Source organism: Leguminivora glycinivorella, chromosome 10 (assembly GCF_023078275.1).
Source record: "Leguminivora glycinivorella isolate SPB_JAAS2020 chromosome 10, LegGlyc_1.1, whole genome shotgun sequence".
Lineage (NCBI taxonomy): Eukaryota > Metazoa > Arthropoda > Insecta > Lepidoptera > Tortricidae > Leguminivora > Leguminivora glycinivorella.
The window spans coordinates 10540211-10545342 of NC_062980.1; the positions used below are offsets into that span (position 1 = coordinate 10540211).

The 5132-nt window shown below is 33.4% G+C and overlaps 1 non-coding gene across 1 annotated transcript; it reads right to left on the bottom strand.

Moving 5' to 3' along the window:
• Positions 1 to 634: 634 nt before the first annotated feature.
• Trnas-gga lies at positions 635 to 708 on the bottom strand. Its single transcript has one exon. It is a non-coding gene; the product is annotated as a tRNA-Ser (tRNA).
• Between the last annotated feature and the right edge of the window lie 4424 nt (positions 709 to 5132).

Sequence of the window (5132 nt, forward strand, 5' to 3'; positions counted from 1 at the left end):
CATACAGCGCGTAAACGTAATAAGGGCGATAAATGAAACCAGGCATATAATTCAATATTGTTATCATTAATTAAGAGGTGTTTTTGAGTTACTCTTAATTCTCACCTCATAGAGAATTTTTGAAAAATTTCCCAGCAGCAATGTACTGTAAACGTGGTTGCGATGACAATCAATGACAACTGTCAACGAGCGTTTAACGTGAGTGTGTTTGCATTACGTTGCGGGTCGAATTAATTTGTATGGATAAAAAAAATATTTCTATTTTAAGTAAAAGTTATCTAATTCCATTTTTTATGTCGTATACTCACCACCGTTAGGAGGTTCGCCCGTATTAGGTTTACACCCTGTATATAAAAATCAGCCTTAAGAATTTAGGAAAGTTAGTGTTTTTGAAAAAAAACCTTATACCTAGCAAAAAAATGGCTGACGGGCCGAACTAGGTAATATGCAGACATTAAACGTCGATACGAACTCTACATTATCCCAAAGTTTCATCCTGGAGAAAATCAGGAAGGTCTGGCGGCTCTGGGCTCTTAGTCCATTCATAATATTATGTTAGAGATGGTCGATTTAAAATCTGCGTATGTATCCGTACTAAACATTTTTATATTAAAGGAAAAAATGGAAAAATTTACGCTTCCGGCGGGACTTGAACCCGCACCATTTTTGCAATCCGTGCAATGCTCTTACCAATTGAGCTACGGAAGCCACGCCGGACTTCGCAAATCTTTCCATGCCTATCCTTTTGTACACACGTCTTGGGGTGACGTCGTCGTTCAAGTCCCGCCGGAAGCGTAAATTTTTCCATTTTTTTCCTTAATATAAAAATGTTTAGAATCGTTAGCAGACGTTTCTGCTTAATAAAAATTAATTTTGTATCCGTACTATTCACATACCTACCAGAATTTAATGAATAAATAGGTAGAGCACATTTTATGGTCATTCTTGCGTAATGAATAATTATACATCAAGTTTTTTCTTGTACAGACGCGTGCATCTCACATAAGCAATATATTTTGTCGGATAACTGCAGTATTTATTTAGTAGTCACGATTGTAAGCAGATTAAATCAAATCGTCAGTTATAATCAATTAATATGTGCTATTGGAGATTATTTACTCGATTTCCTACATTTATATATGATTGCTTTATAATGCTTTATTATCAATTATTTAGCTCAAGGGTCGCTAAAGCAATGATATCACTACATGTGTCTACAAAATGTGATTCTATCAAGGCTTAAAGTACGGTAAAATTTTTGAGTGCAAATAATTTGGAATACAGTATACCTATTAATGTATCTAATTATAGGATATAAATTACTTGAATAGATATTAACCCAAGAGATTTACGTGTATTTACGTGTATTCTTGCAAAATAAAAAGTTTGAAGTTTGAAGTTTGAAGAGATATACATACGAGTATCTATACTCTCATACTACTTAATTAATATTATAAATGGGAAAGTGTGTGTCTGTTTGTTTGTCCGTCTTTCACGGCAAAACGGAGTGATGAATTGACGTGATTTTTTAGGTGGAGATAGTTGAAGGGATGGAGAGTGACATAGGCTACTTTTTGTCTCTTTCTAACCCCCCACTTCCCTAATATGGGAGTGGAAGTTTGTATGGAGGTCGAATTTAACGCGTGCGAAGCCGCGGGCAAAAGCTAGTACATGTATAAATTAATATTATATCCAAAAGCACACGGATATTTCCTTTTGACATATCAAGCACTCAGGCGCAGCTCGGACTTACCTTACCTACTATTCATGCAAAAAAAAGATTTACAATTTATTGCGTAATATTGTCTGTTAAATTTATACTCTGTGTGTATAAAAAATAGAAAATGTTAAATATGTATTACACTGTTCAAAACCGAGTAATTATATATATTTTCACTTAGATCCGATAGACTGATAGCACTTGTAAGACAATACAATCATTGTTATCTTGAATGGGCAAGTTTATTTGGCCTGTTTGTGGGTTACTAGTTAATTAGGTTGAGTATGGAATTGTGCAATCTTCAGTATGTAGTGTTCTTTCCCCTCGAGTGTTTATTAATAGAGTTGCCTTGAGTGCAATGACGATGTTTGAGGTTAAGACAGGTCTTCGATATTTAAATAAATATATTAATAAAGTCAATATTAAAATGTATGTATGTTAGATCCCACATTTAAAGTCATATGTTTTTTAGTATAGTACCGGCACAACATAGCGTTCAATGTGTATACGTACTTTTTTTAGTCGTTTCAAAATTCCAAGTATTCCAAGGTTTCATCCGAAGCCGGAAGTACAAAATAAAATCTTTTACGAAAATACTATCTTTGAAAATGATCGGTTAAGCCCGATTAATGATGTTTTATAATGTAACTTAATTATTTTTATGAAATGTCGGTTAGGTACAGCGGGGCAAATCTCGTTTAGGTTTAAAGACATTTATTCCCATTTAAGATATACATCACTTCCATGAGAACATTGTTGTTACATAAATACATCATGCATTTAACTAGGTTATTGTCACCGTAATTGTTAAGTAGGTAGGTAGACAACACATACCTGCATTAAGACAAGAAAAAAATACTTATGATAAACAATAATTTTCAATAACATGCAAAAAATAATACCAATACAAGTACTAATTAGCAATTTTTTGACATTTAGAATTTGTTCTAGAAGTTTCTAGACTAGTATTTATACAATTTGACATTTTATTGAATTAATTCAATGTAGTTTTAAAACAATATTGTTCATTGCACACATAAATTGCTCTGATATTTAAAACAAGATGATAATTTTACATTGTTAACTATTTAAAAGCCTATTTAAATAAATAATATTTAAATAGATTGATTGATTTTACAGTCTTCGTTTTTTTGCTTATTATGACTAATAGTTATTTGTTTTACAAGGGGGCAAAGCTGTAGTTCAAACGTACGTGTCAATATTGATGCCCGAGCAAGCGAAAGACTCCAAATATTGAACCGCGAGCGTAGCGAGTGGTCCAGAAAGTGGAATCCTGAGCATTGTGAGGGCTTCCAGGCCCGAAGGTTAAACAAACTTTGCCCCCGAGTGAAGCACAAAATTTTTCACCACACTAACACGAACAAAATACTAACTACAAAACATCACATTAAATCAAATCCATCAATTTATTCAATGTTTTTTATGATTTATAATCATTATTTATAGATAAATTCTACCAGCCAGCTTAAGACATCAAGTTAAAATTTATATGAAATTACTTTGCACTCTTGTGGATGAAATGCAATTTTGCTATCGGTTTTCGAATAGCAAAGTAAGCCTTACCAGTTGGTGTGGTGAAAATAATATTATTCTGACTTTCAGTTTTAATAGTTTGCTACAACATATTCAGCGAGCCCCTCTTTGAATTCCTTAAGTGAGTTCACATTTTTAATTTCAGGCGGTATTTTATTGTACAGGAGCGCACCTTCAAAAGTTACTGTTTTTTTACCATAATTAGTGCGTATTTTAGGCAAGGCAAGGAAACTAGCGCGGCGTGGTCGAATGCAGAGGTTGGGAACATTTTTCCGTTTAGTAAATTGTAAGGTTGTGTGAATGTCCTTATTTATTGTTTTTCTAATGAAAATACAAGTGTTGTATATGTATAGTTGCTTGATGTTCATCAATTGTGTTTCCGAGTAAATTTGAGCTGTTGGCGTTAAGTAATGATAATTGAAAAGCGATTTGATAATTTTATTTTGCAAAACCTGTAGTTCGTTTATTTTTGTTTTAACGGCACTACCCCAAAGCTCAACAAGGTACAAGAGGTGCGGTTTTACAAGAGCGTTGTATAAAGTGAGACGTAGTGATTTTGGAATACATTTAGTAATGTTGCGAAGAGAACCTCGAAGTGATGCCAATTTACTTTTTATATGGTTGATGTGGGTGTCCCAAGTTAATTTGGAGTCAATATGTAATCCGAGATATTTTTCATGCGATTTTTGTTGTAAAGGGATATTATTTATGGTAAGAGGTTCATGTGGAGGTATAGGTTTGTTTTTAGCTTTAAATATAACATAACTTGTTTTTGAAATATTAATCGTTAAAAGATTATATTGGAACCAGTTGTGGAGAATTTGCAGATCTTTTTGAGCTTGGGAAACTATATCTTGTATTTGCGAGCCAAAATAAAAGAGAGAGGTATCGTCTGCGTATAGAGCAATGTGTCCAGTTAATCCTAATTCTTGAATATTGTTGATATAGGCCACAAATAGCAAAGGCCCTAAAATTGATCCCTGTGGGACCCCGCAGGTTATCGGTAATGGATCACTCTGATAGTTATTGTCTATCCTAACAATTTGCGTCCTGTTTGTTAGATATGATTTAAGCATTTGAAGCGCTTTATCTGTTATTCCTATAGCCTCTAACTTTTTTAAGAGCAGATTATGAGACACAGTGTCAAAGGCTTTTTTAAGGTCGATAAAAATGCCTAGAACTATGTTTTTCTTGTCAATATTGTGTTTTATTTTTGTAATGAGGTCGATAGTTGCCGTAAGTGTGCTACTTTTAGGTCTAAATCCATACTGCCGTTTGAAAATGAAGTTTATATCATCAAAATAGCTGTTTAAACGTAAGTATAAAACTTTTTCGAGGATTTTTGACAGAACCGGTAATACAGATATCGGACGGTAGTTACCAGGGTCTGTTTTCGATCCACATTTATGGATAGGGGTAACCTTTGCAATCTTCAGTGATTCCGGAAATATGCCATCTAATAGGAGCTTATTGATAACGGATGCTAATTTATTTGCGATCAAGCTTTTTATGCATTTAATTACTTTCGTACTGATTCCGTCTAGTCCTTTGCTACAGTTAGAGTCAAGGTTGTTAATAACATTTAAAATTTCTTTTTCAGTGCAAGGTTTGAAGAAACAAAAATTAGGCTTTGATGGCATAGGATTTGGTAAGCTAAGTTGAAAATTGTTGTGATAGTCATCCGGTATTTCATTTGCTAATTGTGACCCTATTGATGAAAAATAAACATTGAAAATTTTACATATTTCATATGGATCGGTTATTTGTGTATTGTCTACTATCAACTTCGAAGGTGCGCTTCTGTCTGTCATTTTATTACTAGCTAAGGTATTTACGAGATCCCACATTTTTTTTGGCT